This window comes from Pseudorca crassidens, chromosome 11, assembly GCF_039906515.1.
Source record: "Pseudorca crassidens isolate mPseCra1 chromosome 11, mPseCra1.hap1, whole genome shotgun sequence".
NCBI lineage: Eukaryota > Metazoa > Chordata > Mammalia > Artiodactyla > Delphinidae > Pseudorca > Pseudorca crassidens.
In genome coordinates this window covers 54,009,669-54,025,634 of record NC_090306.1, presented here as the reverse complement: position 1 = coordinate 54,025,634, position 15,966 = coordinate 54,009,669, and positions in this window count along the sequence as shown.

The following is a 15,966-nucleotide window of genomic DNA, read 5'->3' as shown; positions in this document are numbered from 1 at the left end:
TAATAAAAAAAAAAGTTTGCAGATCCCTATCTATAAATACAGTCAGATACAAAGTAGCAGATAGCACTTGTCTTTAACTTTGGTCATATCTGACATCCTTTCAGAATCCTGAAGTACTAACAGTGATCCTTACCTATTACTTGGTTAAGGTGCATTTGGGACAGACCTAGGATCCTTCATGATCAGCCTTCATGGCAATATAGCTTCACCTCTTACCATACCCCATCCCTTCCCTTGCTTCAGCTGCACTCCACCTCTCACTGCTCTTCAGATGCATTTTGTCTCTCTCACACCTTCACACTTCTGCACGCGCTGTTCCTTTGCTTGAAACTGTTGGGGAGGAAAACTTTTCCTCCACCCTCTTAGGTTCAATTTCTGAGGGCCTGTGAATTAAACTGACATAAGGCAGATTGATAGGAGAAATAAGGTGTATTTGTACGCCTACAGAGACTAACAAAAGAAGTAGCTAGCTTGCTAAATGGTTAAAGTTAGAGGCTTATATACCTAACTTAGTAGGGGAAAAAAGAGGGAAGAACAGCCTTCTATAGAAAGAACAAATAAATTTCTTTAGGAAAGACAAATGGGTTTTTAGAAGAACAAACAAGAGATGAAAAAGTCTGTGATAATGTTTGGTTAGGCAGGTGAGAGTGGTCTTTCTATCTTCTTCATGGCCATGAAACCCCCTGGAGAGGGGATTTATGGCAGCCTCATTTCCCAGAAGTTTCTGCTTTTAGTCAGGTAAGTGAAGCTCCAAGAAGGCTTCTTTCTGCATCTGTTGAATTTCAAATGTTTTCAGCTTAAAATAATCTTCATATCAACTCTGGGGTTGTGAGTGGGTCGCCATAGAATACACACAGTCATACACACGTGAGCACACTGTACCTGCCCCTCTCCCATCCTTTGCCTGGCTAACATCTCAACCTTCATAACTCACCTAGAGCATCATCCTAGAAAAACCTTCCCCCCAACACCTTCTCCCAGGCCACATTAAGTCCCCTTCTCATGTCCCCGCACCTCACCCTGAACCAGCACCTTGTGCTTTCTTTGGGCAGAGCACTTACCACTCTATGTTTTGATTTATCTATTTGTCTGATCACCCTTCTGATCTGTATGGTAATGGAGCATGCTTGAATACTGTTCCTGGCATATAGTAGATGCTCAATAAATGTCTGTTGAAAAACGTGAATGAATAATGACATCATTTGACAAATTGCATAATTTGGACATTGTGTTGCTCTTCAGTGGAAATTCCTTGTATCTGAGGATCTTCCTTCATTAATTTTGATGAAGTCAAATTATCAAAATGAAGAATGATGAATGAAAATAAAAGATGGAGCTATGACACCAAGAATGAAAGTAAGAAGATTGCGTTTTAGCTGAGACACCTTTAGGTGAAGTCTCTGAGAGTAAGATCTGCTAAGTTTGAGGCAACCACGGTGTAATGGAAAGAGCCCTGGATTTAGAGGAGACCTGGGCTTGGGTTCCAGTTCTGTTGGTTTGACCTTTCTGACCTTTTGTTTTCTTGCTTATGAAATGATGGAAAGAATATGTAATTTAAGAGCTGGAGAGAGAGAGAGAATGTATTTGAAATGATGTCATAAACTCTAGAGCTCTGTACAAAGTGTGAAGTGACCTGTGAAGGCAGCCCAGGAGAACCTGACTTAATCAGAGACAGAGATTCCAGTGTGTTCAGACAGTGGGAGCATCTCCTGTGGGGGAACATGGTGGGACATCAAGACCTCCAGCCATCCACTCGGGCTGGGAATGAATTCTTCAATTTCAAACTGGGTTCACTGGCTTCCTGGAAACACCAGCTGAGTTGCATAAACCCAGGGCAGCCTATCTGGGTGGAATTGGGGTTCCTAGATCCACTTGTTTACCCAGTTTGGGCACAGCAATAAGCTGTGGATTAGTACTACGGATCACAGTGGGGTACAAGGAGGCAGAACAAGTAACTGTCCAAGTGGTGTGACTCAGGGGAACCCCCGGGAAGCTCTCTGGCCAAAATGGCTTCCCTACTGGTCTCTCCCCAGTGCTTGAAATTCCTATATTACTCCATCTCTTTGATGGGGTCTGGCAGTCCATTTGGAATAAGAAAACTGTGACTAGAGTCTGTTATTATTAACTAAGTCTCCACAGAGATCTTTGTTTCCCTTCCCACAATAGCAATAACAATAGCAACAACAGCAACAATACCAACAACAGCAACAACACAGCAGCAGCAACAACAGCAACAACAGCAACAGCAACAACAGCAGCAGCAGCAACAGCAACAATAGCAGCAGCAACAAGAGCAACGGCAGCAACAAGAGCAACAACAGCAACAGCAGCAACAACAGCAACAACAGCAGCAGCAAAAGCAGCAGCAACAACAGCAACAGCAACAGCAGCAACAACAGCAGCAGTAACAGCAACAACAGCAGCAGCAAAAGCAGCAGCAGCAACAGCAGCAACAGCAGCAGCTACAGCAACAACAGCAGCAGGAACAACAGCAGCAGCAGCAGCAACAACAGCAGCAACAGCAACAACAGCAACAGCAGCAGAAACAACAACAGCAACAGCAACAACAGTAGCAACAACAGCAGGGAACACTCGTTCAGACTTGTAATAGTGCAGCTCCAAGAAGTTTACACGCATAACTCATTTAATCCTCGTCACAGCCTTGTAGGCTTGGTGCTATCATTATCAGACCCATTTTATAGAGGAGGGTATTAAGACACAGAGGGTGACAAGTTTTGTTTTGTTTAATATTTACTTACTTATTTTTGGCTGTGTTAGATCTTAGTTGCGGCACGCGGGAACTTTTCACAGGGGCATGCAGGCTCTTTGTTGTGGTGTGCAGGCTTCTCTCTAGTTGTGGCGCCCAGGCTCCAGAGCATGTGGGCTCAGTAGTTGCGGTGCGTGGGTTCAGTAGTTGCGGTGCACAGGCTTAGTTGCTCCGCAGCGTGTGGGATCTTAGTTCCCTGACCAGGATTGAACCTGTGTCCCCTGCATTGGAAGGTGGATTCTTAACCACTGGACCACCAGGGAAGTCTCAAGGGTGACAAGTCTTTCCCAAGGACATATAGCTAGTAAGTAGCAAAGCTAGAATCAGAATCAGGGCAGTCTAGCTCCAGAGTCTAATACTTAACCACTAAGCTGTTGCCTATATATTTGTGGCAATGGAACACAGTATGCAACAGTTTCCTAGTTCCCTGTTAAAAACTGGTCCCCAATCCCCACTTTTATTGGAGAGATTGTGTTTGCTTTCTTTTTAATGTTATTATTATAGAATAGGGGGAAATAACCCTCCCCACAGTGCTCCCAGGGAAATAGTGATTAGATGTCATGATTTAGCCCATAAAGTCTCCTCTGAAGAAAGCAAAAAAGAGGCCAAACCTCTCTTCCCCTTCCCCCCAAAACACTTTGCTCTCTTTTCAGTGGTCACCCACTTGTGTGGACAGCAGCTCAGGGGCAGGTAGAAGATGGCCCCTGTCTCATCTGCCCCCAAAGACCCGTGAATGGAGCCAGTTCTGAGCCCTGGGCCATTTATATCATTGAAGGCAGAGGGCGAGGGAGAGCCAGGAATATCCAGGATTCTTGGTGGTCTTGTTTCAAGAAATAAAAAGAAGCTAAAGACTTTGGGCTAGTCTCTCCCTTTTTGTGTCCCTTAATTTCTATCTAATTGTAATTGAAAAACATCAAAATAAAGTGGCTCTGCAGGGGAAGGCACGCCTAAATCTGGCAGATTCTGAAATACTTGGTCCTTGTATTAGTTAGGGTTCTCCAAAGAAACAGAGCCAAAGTATATGTATTAAAAGGTACTTATTATGAAGGATCAGCTCATGTGATTATGAAGGCTGAGAAGGCCCATGATCTGCTGTCTGCAAGCTGGAGACCCAGGAAAGCCATGGTATGGTTCTAGTCCAAACCCAATGGCCTGAGGACCAAAGGAGCAAATGATTTAAGTCCCAATCTGAGTCCAAAGGCCCAAGAACCAGGAGTGCCAACTTCTGAGGACAGGAGTAGAGGGATGTCCCAATTAAGCAGAGGGAGCAAACTCACCATTCTGTAGCAGGCCAGATCTGGAATGCAGCCTTTTGCTTGGGAGAGCAGCTATGGGAGGACTTTGGCTGTGATGTAGAATTCCATTGCATGTGTTCTTTGCCGACTGCCTCTTAAAATTACATTTAAGAAGTGCAATCGTGTAGCTGCAGGTTCCTGTAGTCTGTGCAGTTTCATTAGTTTCCTACTGAATGACTACACCATATTTTATTTCTCTGTTCTCCTGTTGATGGACATTTATGCTGTTGGACAATTTTTTGCTGTTATAAATAATGTTGCTATGAATATTTTTGAATTTGTTTCCCGATGCACATGTGCAAGTTTCTTATAGGGTGATGGGTTGATAGCCCACTGGGATAATGAGTTTAAATGTGCAGCCAGTTTTTCAACTGAGGGAATAGAATTGCTGGATTGCAGGGTATATGCATCGTTAACTTTATTATATGTGCTAAATTGCTCTCCAATGTGGTTTTACCAGTTTAAACTCTTCCAGCAGCGCATGAAGGTACCCATTTTCCAACAAACTCAAATTTTACATTAAAATTTTTGCCAATATGATGAGTCTAAAATGCTGTCTCCTTTTTATTTCAATTTGCATTTCCCTGATTACTGGCAAGGATGAACATGTTTACATATGTTTATTGGCCATTTGTCTTTCCTCTTCCTTGAATTGTCTGGAAAATGTAAAACAATATAGGAGACAGTTCCCATTTGCACAGGACATGCTGCATGTGAAAACATAATTGGACCCCGATAGGCCTTGATGGTTATTTAAGTAGGATTTATTCAATTTAAGTAAACTTAAGTGAAATTTATGAGGAACTAATAAATTTATTACGTTTAATAAAATATAAGTAATCATATTTGTCTTTTCACATTAAAAAGAATGAAAAACTACTAAAGTTCTGAGAAACTTGAACACTGATTTTTTTTTTTTTAGAAGATGTTGGGGGTAGGAGTTTATTAATTAATTTATTTACTTTTGCTGTGTTGGGTCTTCGTTTCTGTGCCAGGGCTTTCTCTAGTTGTGGCAAGCAGAGGCCACTCTTCATCGCGGTGCGCGGGCCTCTCACTATCGTGGCCTCTCTTGCTGCAGAGCACAAGCTCCAGACACGCAGGCTCAGTAGTTGTGGCTCACGGGCCTAGCTGCTCCGTGGCATGTGGGATCCTCCCAGACCACGGCTCGAACCCATGTCCCCTGCATTAGCAGGCAGATTCTCAACCACTGTGCCACCAGGGAAGCCCTTGAACACTGATTTTTGACAAAAATTTCCTACTCTTTAGATTTCTGATTGTACAGTCAGACTTCAATAACACAAACCCATTTTTCATTAAATGAACACATTCTAGATTCTAATCATTTCACGTAAAAAGAATGGAATGCTTCTAACAATAAGGATATAATCTTAATTTTTAGGTTGTAAAGGAAAGGGACTTGACAGATAATCATGCCTGGGCACTGGTGGCTGGGTGTTCTGCTCAGTGGTTCCGAAGCTTCAGTGTGGGATACAGTTGCTCACTCCAAAGACTTATTTGTCCAAATACCAACAGCCCTCCTTTATCCAGTCCCAGAGTCTCCTGAGGCTCCTTAGCTCAGAAATATCCGAAGCAGTCAGAAGAACCATGATGCTATTTGTGGTTTTAGATCGCCCTCTTCTGGCCAAAGCCTAAACTTGCACCGTGAAAGTAATTCACTTTCCACTGCATACTATAATTATTGATAAAATGTTTCTCTATTTCTACTTTTGTAACCTAAACTTCCCCAAATATATATAACATGTAAAGATTCATAATGAACATATTTTATCTATCTATTATCTATTTTCCTGTCTACCGTCTAATCCAACTGTCACAGGCAGATAGGTACAGATAGTAGGTGATAGAAAAAAGGAAAACAAACCAAGCTAAGTCTTTATGACATGGAAATCCCCTCAATAAGGTATTTTAAAGTGTTATCAATTGATAATTTACCCTTGACCTTGATGTATTTACTTATATTCCATTTATTCTGTACCTTTTAATCCTGATATTTATCTAGTTCTCTGAAGTGATTTTTTCCTCCTGAAAGTGAAGTTGACTAAGCCCAAATCACAAAATTTATTATATCAGCCCATGTTTCTTTCCTTTCCTTTCCATTTATCCCTCCACTCCTTCCTACCATTCCTCCTTTTTTCCCTCCTTAAAAAAAATCTCTTATAATTGCTTAAATGAATTTTAGTGCAATGCAAGGAATATTGGGGAACCCCAATATGGGGAAGATGATAGTCATCCATAATATATTCAGAGGGTTTCTCTATTTTTTATAATTGAAATATAGTTAATTTACAATGTTGGGTTAGTTTCAGGTATATAGAGAAGTGATTCAGATATGTGTGTGTGTATTCTTTTTCAGATTCTTTTTCATTATAGGTTATTAGAAGATATTGAATATAATTCTCTGTGCTATAAAGTACATCCTTGTTGTTTACCTATTTTATATATAGTAGTGTGTATATGTCAATCCCAAACTAATTTATCCCTCCCTCCCCTCTTTCCCCTTTGGTAACCATAAATCTGTTTTCTATGAGTCTACATCTTTTGTAAATAAATTCATTTGTATCACATATGATATTTGTCTTTCTCTGTCTTACTTCACTCAATATGATAATCTCTAGGTCCATCCATGTTGCTGCAAATGACACTATTTCATTTCCTTTTTATGGCTGAGTAATATTCCAGTGTGTGTGTGTGTGTGTGTTTGTGTGTGTGTGTGTGTGTGTGTGTGTGTACCACATCTTTATCTATTCATTTGTCAATGGATATTTAAGTTGCTTCCATGTCCTGGTTATTGTAAATAGTGCTGCTATGAACATTAGGGTGCATGTATCTTTTCAAATTGGAGTGTTTGCTGGATATATGCCCAGCAGTGGAATTGCAGGATCATATGTAACTCTATTTTTAGTTTTTTAAGGAAACTTCATACTGTTCTCCATAGTGGCTGCACCAATTTACATTCTCACTAACAGTGTAGGAGGGTTCCCTTTTCTCCACACCCTCTCCAGCATTTGTTATTTGTAGACTTTAATGATGGCCATTCTGACTGGTGTGAGGTGATACCTCATTGTAGTTTTGATTTGCATTTCTCTCATAATCAGTGATATTGAGCATCTTTTCATATGCCTGTTGGCCATCTGCATGCCTTCTTTGGAGAAATGTCTATTTAGATCTCCTGCCCATTTTTTGATTTTTTTTTTTTTTTGATATTCAGCTGTATGAGCTGTTTGTATATTTTGGAAATTAAGCTCTTGTTGGTAGCATCATTTGCAAATATTTTCTCCCAGTCCGTAGGTTGTAATTTCATTATGTTTATGGTTTCCCTTGCTGTGCAAAAGCATTTAAGTTTAATAAGGTCCCATTTGTTTATTTTTGCTTTTGTTTCCTTTGCTTTAGGAGGTGGATACAAAAAAATATTGCTGCGATTTATGTCAAAGAGTGTTCTGCCCATGTTTTCCTCTTGGAATTTTATAGTATCTTGTCTTATAGTTAGGTCTTTAATCCATTTTGAGTTTATTTTTGTATGTGGTGTTAGAGAGTATTCTAATTTCATTCTTTTACCTGTAGCTGTCCAGTTTTCCCAGAATCACTTATTGAAGAGGCTGTCTTTTCTCCATTGTATATTTTTGGCTCCTTTGTCATAGATTAATTGACCATAAGTGCATGAGTTTATTTCTGGGCTGTTTATCCTATTCCTTAATCTATATGTCTGATTTTGTGCTAGTACCACACTGTTTTGATTACTGTAGCTTTGTAGTATAGTCCTAGGTCAGGGAGCATGGTTCCTCTATTATTTTTGTTACTCATTAAGTTGAGCTAAGGTTTTGTTGGATTTACTTTTAATTAATTCATTTGTTTGTTTATTCATTTGGAAATAATTGCATATGATGAAAAATTTATGCAATACCAAAATGTATACAGTGAGAAAAGTCTTTCACTTGTCAGCTTTCCTGCTGGGGGAGCAATCTCTAATGTCAATTCCTCAACACATGTATTTTATAAGAGAAACTCTCTGCACATGCTTAACAAAATAAAGAAGAATTTCAGGGTGATGACATATTACTTTCCTCATTTAATAAGAGAAAAAAGCATATGCCCTCAAATGCCCTTCTGGCATTTTCTACTAATCCTTCCTACACACACTTTGAGTGGTTCTTCAAGTGGGTAGGAACCCAGCAACCTCATCACCTGGGAAACTGTTAGAAATGCAAATTCTCAGCCCTCTCCCAGACCTACTGAATCAGAAACTCTGGGGGTGTTTTCCCAAACTCTTCAGGTGATTCTGATGTTTGCTAAAGTTTGAGAACAATGGCATTAGAATATCAATGCCTGAGCCCCACCCCAGACTACTGAACAGAATCACAAAGGTGGGTAGTTTAAATTTTCCTCAGGTAATCCTAATGTACAGCTAGTATTAAGAACTTGGGCTTGCTTAACTGAAGACATCCTGAGTTTCACCTCACCTCAAGCTTTTCTGATTCTTTACCTTTTCATCCTGTTATCATCTGCCTTGGGTGCCCAGTCTTCATTCCCATTTTACAGATAAGAAAGCTGAGAGTCAAAGAGATTGAGTTACTTATTCCAGAAAAGTAACTAGATATTGGTAGAGCTAGGTCTCAAAATCAATGTCCTTGGAATCCCTTGTCAGCGCATTTTCTGTTTGTCATGCTGCCAGCTCTAGTTAATTTGTACATGTTTTCTAAGAGGCTGTAAGCATTTAAGTGAGTTATAAATGTCAGTTAGGAGATGACATCTAAATGTAGGGTGAATGAGTGAATGAATACAGGCCCTCTGCTGCTTCAAGTGGGTAAGAGTTCAACCATTTATCACAGACATGCTGATCATGCTGTAAGTCAATCACTGAGCAACTAAACAATGGAAAACCAAAGCTACCAAGTATTCAGAAAAGATGGGATTAATGGATTTGATGTATAATTACAACATCTGGCATTTCACACTTTTTTGAATGGATTTGAATCTCTAACACTATAGTGTTTCTAAGAGACTTCTCATAATTACCTGTAGGTGCTGTCAATTTTAATTGGCTGTGTCCATCCTGGGTCTTCCTGCCAATTACTTCTTTTTTTTTTTTATCTATAAAAAAGAACAATTGGTCCTGTTTTTATTCACATCAAAGACATGACTTTGGGATAGAGGAAGACTCCTCTAAACATGAAAAACTTACCCTTTTACTCCATAAATATAGCAAACATTCAGCTTAGAGTTTTCTTTCTAGTCTAATCCAAAAGTTGCTCCGTTTTTGAATTTGCATCACTTAGTTCACTTAAGTAAAAAATAGATTTCAAGATTGTGGATTTGTAGGACCCAGGTAGGGTATCGTGATTGAGCGTAAGCTCTGGAGCCCAACTTTCTGTGTCTGAGTCCAGCTCTTCCAGGTAATCATGGTGAACTTTTGGGCAGGACATGTAGGTCTGTCAAGCATTGCAAGACCTGATTACTAATGAGATTTATGGGCCATTTATCTTTTTCTTTGGGGCTAATACCATTTCTTTCCTTTGCCCATTTTTCTATTAGATTTTTTTTTCTTTTGAATCACAGTTATTCATATATTCTAAATCCCAATCCTTTGCCAGTTATATTATTCACTACATATAACTTCTTTTTGTAGATTTTCTTTTGCCCTCTCCTTATGGAGCCTTTTGATAACTGTAAAATTTATCAACTTTAAAAGAAATGGCTTCTGTTTATTGTATCATTTTAGATGAATCCTTCCCTTTCCTGAATTTAGAAAGTTATTTTTCCTATATTTCTAAAGAGTATGTATTGGTTAATAATTTTGCTTTTTCATACTTTCATCTTTAATCCACCTGGAATTTATTTTTGCATATGCTGTGAGATATAGTTTAATTTCATTTTTTCCCATGGGGATAGTCATCCCAAAACTACTTATTGAAAAGTACATTGTTTCCAATGATCTACAATGTCCCTATGTCACATAAGTTTGCATACCTTTCACTTCTTATTCATTCTTGCCTTGGCTACTCTTGATCTTTTACTGTTTTGAAGAATGTCTCTCAATTTGGTTCTTTTTAATGTTTCTTCAGGATTAGATTCTGGGGATACATTTTTGCCAGGACTACTGCAGAAATGATATGTCCTCAATGCATCCTTTCAGGAAGCACATGATATTTATTCCTCCTGTTACTGATAATATAAATATGATCACTTGGTTAAGTTGCTGTTTATCAGGTTTCTCAACTATAAACTACTATTTTTTCCCCTTGTAATTACTTTGAGAATATGTAAGTCTCCTGTTTCTTACCAGACTTTCACCCACTAGATTTAGAAGGACTGGTTTAACCTATGAGGGAAGAGTGATTATCTTTTGTTTCATAGCAATGCATATGTCAGACTATAAGAAGGGGAACCATCAGTGAAAGCCAAATGTACTAGTCAGGATGGGCTAGGTTATGCTTCTACAACAAACAACCCTCAAATCTCAGCAGCTTAACATAACAAAAGTTGATCTATTTTGTTCTCCATGTTCCTTTGGTTGTCAGGGGGTTTCTGCTCACTCGGGGACACCGTCTGACTGAGGTCCATCTTGACACAGGCTTTCATAACTGCTGAGGTAGAAAAAGGTAACAAGGTCAGTTGTGCATTGCCTCTTAAAGCTTCTACCTGGAAGTGAAACATCACCTCTACTACACGTCACTGACCAAAGTAAACCTTCAAGTGGGGGCAGTGAGTACAATCCTATAATGTGCTCAGGAGAGTAGAACTGGAATGGTTGAGCAGGCCCCAGGACTCAACTCAACTATATATCCCAGAGTTCAGGTTTTAGCTAAATAGATTGCAGTAAATTGAACTGTTCTTCTCCATTTTTTTCTCTCTTTTGGAAGGCAAAATGTGTTGATATACTCCCTCCTCCCCACCCTCCCTGACTTCAGGCTTGGCCCTATGACTGCTTTGACCAATGGAACATGAGCAGAGTGACAGGATTTCAGCTCTGGGCAGAAGCTTCAAAATCTAGGGCAGGGGACTTCCCTAGTGCCCCAGTGATTAAGAATCTACCTTCCAGGGTCTTCCCTGGTGGCACAATGGTTAAGAATCCTCCTGCTAATGCAGGGGACACAGGTTCAAGCCCTGGTCTGGGAAGATCCCACATGCTGCAGAGCAACTAAGCCCGTGTGCCACAACTACTGAGCCTGCACTCTAGAGCGTGCAAGGCACAACTACTGAGCCCACATGCCACAACTACTGAAGCCCACGCGCTTAGAGCCCATGCTCTGCAACAAGAGAAGCCACTGTAATGAGAAGCCAGTGCACTGCAACAAGGAGTAGCCCCCGCTCACCACAACTAGAGAAAGCCTGCACATAGCAACAAAGACCCAACACAACCAAAAACAAATAAATTAAAAAAAAAAAAAAAAGAATCCACCTTCCAATGCAGGGGACGCGGGTTCGATTCCTGGTGGGGGAACTAAGATCCCACATGCTGCGTAGCAAGTAAGCCTGTGCGCCACAACTACCAAGCCCGCATGCTCTGGAGCCTGTGCATCACAAGAGCCCACGTGCCGTAACGAAAGATCCCACATGCTGCAACGAAGATCCCGTGGGCCGTAACTAAGACTCGATGCAGCCAAATAAAATAAAGAAATTAAAAAAAACAACAAAAAAAATCAACCTTCAAACTAAACTAAACTAAACTAAAATCTAGGGCACAATTCATCCCAGTGTGTGGAAGTAATCGCCCCTTTGCTATGGACTGAATGTTTGTGTCCCCACCTCCTGCTCCAAATTTATATGCTGAAGCCCTAACCCTCAATGTGATGGTATTTGGAGGTGAGACCTTTGGGAATAATTAAGTTTAGATGAAGTCATGAAGGCAGGGCTCTCATGATAGGATTAGTGTCCTTATAAGAAGAGGAGGAGACTGGAGCTTACTCTCTCTCTGCCATATAGGGACACAGTGAGATGGTGGCCATCTGTAAGCCAGGAAGAGAGCTCTCACCAGAAGTTGACCATGCTGGCAACCTGATCTTGGACATCTAGCCTCCAGAATTGTGAGACATAAATTTCTATTGTTTAAGCCACCCATTTTATGGTATTTTGCTATGGCAGCCCAAGCTGATTAAAATATCCTTCCTCTACCCTCTACCATGAGAATACCCCAGAGAAAGGCCACTCCTTTATCTTCCATGGGTTCTGGAAAGGGAAGACACGTAGAACCAAGCTGAGCACAGCCCATCTGAGTCCATCAAAGTTGAAGCTGACCTGTAACCCCAAAGAAATATGAAGAAGAAATAAATATTTTTGTTCTTGTAAGCCACTAAGATTTGAGGTTGGTTGTTATCTAGGGTGATGGGAGTAAGACACTCTTTTTGAGTGCAAAATTCACAGGGTTTCAAACAACTCAGTAATCAAGATGAGTGATATTTTTATGCAGTGTTTTCAAAAAGGTCACAATTAATGCAAAAAGAATCCATGATGAACAAAATATCAAAAGTTTGAATACAGACAAGATCAAAAGTGCAACCTGGCCAAAGCTCACTAAAGGAAACAGTTTTGATGCAATGAAAACCCAAGTGGAATTTCAGCAAATGGTAATGGACAGAAAACTGGTAAGACATAATATATAAAATGTCAACATCAGTTAGAAACATGTTTCTGAGTTAATGATCCATTATCACATTTCCTGCTTTGTTTTTAGTGAGTTTTAAAAAGCTTTAAACAAATCAAACCTTTTAAACAACAGATTGCAAAAGAAGAGCAAATCAAAAAGAGAAAAAACAAACAAGGGACACATTAGGAATCTAGGCCCAAACTCTACCTCCCTGGAAAGGATTAGGAGCCAATATGGAGGGGAAGGGTGGTACAGGGATGCCCCTCCCCAGCCTGGCAGGGGGAATTCCTTTTATGCTGTATGTTTTTCAAAAGCAAGGCTTCTGGACACAAATATAATTCAAAAAGATACATGCACCCCTATGTTCGTAGCAGCACTATTCACAATAGCTGACATGGGGAAGCAACCTAAATGTCCATCGACAGATGAATGGATAAAGATGTGGTACATATATACAATGGAATACTCCTCAGCCATTACAAAGAACGAAATAATGCCATCTGCAGCAACATGAATGGAACTAGAGATTATCATACTAAGTGAAGTCCAAGAGAAAGAGAAATACCATATGATATCACTTATATGTGGAATCTAAAACACGACACAAATTAACGTATCTACGAAACAGAAACAGACTCACAGACATAGAGAACAGACTTGTCGTTGCCAAGGGGTGGCGGTGGGAGAGGGATGGAGTGGGAATTTGGGGTTAGCAGATGCAAACTATTATGTGCAGAATGGATAAACAACAAGGTCCGACTATATAGGACAGGAAACTATACTCAATATTCTATGATAAACCATAATGGAAAAGAATATATACAAAAAAAGAAAAGATATGAATCACTTTGCTGTATAGCATAAATTAACACATTGTAAATCAACTATATTTCAATAAAAAAATTAAAAACAAAACAAAAAAACAAGGCTTCACTGTAGGCATACCCAGGTACACTATGTATACCCATAGTATGCATAGTATATGTTACAAAATATCTAATGTATGAATGTATTCTACTGCCTGGCTACTTCCTGAGATGGAAAATTCTCTGGTACTGACAGACAAGCAACCAGAAATAGTGGAGTCTCATTCCAACATTGGCCTTAGACTGTATTTCTGGGTTAGTGAAGCTTTGAATTCAGATCTTGATAGGTTCTGGAGCTTGAGACTTTACAGACTCAACTTTGTCATGCAAACCTCCAGAACTATGTAGGGAGACTTCCATCTAACTCTAGAGGCAACGGATAGCTTAGAGTTTGCCTCTAGGTAAGTTACCAACAAACTCCATGTGGTAAGAAGGGATGTTGATGGATATTGGCAAATTTCTTTTGATATGATTCACTTGTGTCTTGCTCCATGGTCTTGACATTCCAAAGGTTTTGTTGGCAACAAATACACCAATGCAGAAAGCACTCTTTGAAAGGATTATGGGCAATAATAGCAAGTACCACATTAAGAGAAAGATGGTCTAGTCTTGTTCGTAAAATTTAGTACAGAGACTCCTTTAACTTAGTCAAAGGAGAATTCTGTTACAACCTTGGACCTGGCATGCACTTCTGTTCAAGGCAAAGGCAAAATGGGGGCTCTGAAAGATGAAGCATCTTGTCATTGTTTTGGGTAGGCTCTTTTGGTTTGGAAGTCAGCTCAAGTAACCAGGGGCAAAGAGGGATGAAAGTTGAAGAAAGAAGATAATTCTGAGGATATACAATGGGGAAATAAAAAAGAAATCTCGAAGTTCATGGGAGCGGGAACTGAGAACCCATCAGGCAACATCGCAACAGCTCTGGGGTCAGGTTTCTCTCTCCTTGAGCTTGTTCTCAGCATCTCTGCTTCCCTCATAGCCCCGACACTAGTTTATATAGCTTGTATTCCACTGCGTCCTTTCCATTTCTGCTCCTGTAGCTGACTCCCAGTTTCTCAGTATTTCCTAGTCTAAAAAGGTTTTGAACTAGCTGTTTGCCTCAGTTATTATTCTTATCTTTTGGTATCAACGTCCAGGGTCATCAGGAAGCCTATTAAAAGGGTGCCCTTGAATAAAGTGCCCATAGCTGTCACCTGAAGTGTGGGACAAAGAGGAGAGACACATGGTATAAAATGGCTCCCTGTGTGCAGTTCCTTTAGCAGGGGCTATAGGAGGGGCAGTTTCCTCAGAACTGGATAGGGTTGTGGCAGGCACCATGACGATTCTCCAATATGGTGCAAAGATGAGGTTCTTTATATCGAGGCTGCCAGACCTTCTGGTGATGTGGACACCCCTGTGGGAGCTCCAGGTATAAGAAAGTGTGGGTAGCTTACACTTGTTCAGTATCTATGGCCATTCATATAATGAGACAAAAAGCTCCTGGAAGGAATGATGATGTTAATTCCCTGATTTCACAGGAGTTAAGCCATAGGATTCCTGAGTAAATAAGAAGCCAGGCAAAGCAACTGATTGAGCCCAAAGTCAACTGTATCCTTTCAGGAGCCCAAGGTCCTGAAGATACAAGACCACTCTCTCAGCCTTAATCAAAGCCACTGCTCCCCGAGGGCATGAGACAGCCTTTGCACCAAGCACTCTCCTTTGAGTTGGCTAGTCCTACTCCATACTTCAACGACAACTTCTGTTGAGTTTAGATAGTAATTTTCTGGCTCTTGACTGCCCCCAGTCCATGTTTTGTATGGATTATGACCAAATTCTGTATCTAGGCACCTACCTCAACATATGTGATCCAACAAAACTTGAGTAATCTAAAAGTCTAACTCTGTAAGATTTGTCCGCATACATTCCTATCATGACATGATTACTCCACAATTGTGGAAATGATCATATGTTAAAATATTTAAATTTAACCCTATTATTAACTAGTAAGGAATGAAAAATGAATTGGAAGTTATTACAATTATTGAGTACTTTACATATTATTTCATTTCATATTTACAACCAACCCTATGAGGTACCATTATCTCCGTTCTACATGGAAAGGAACCAAGACTCAGAACAATGAGGTGGCTTTGCTCAAGGTCCCCAGATAGTAGGTGCAGCGGTAAGGTTTTAACCCAGGTTTTGTCTGACTCCAAAGCCCAGTCTTTCCACTATCAATGCTGCTTCTCTAGAGCGGGTTTAAATGAATGAGAAGAGTTGATTATGCTGAATCACTCAACTTCGTGCAAATGAGTTTGAGTAACATTTTAACTTTATTTTCAGGAGTGGCCCAATAAGGCTGTACTTGGTCAATACTACAGACATAATCTAGGGTCTAGGGGTAACTTAAAGAACATTAATAAATACACAAGCACACACACACATACCCAGTATTAGAAA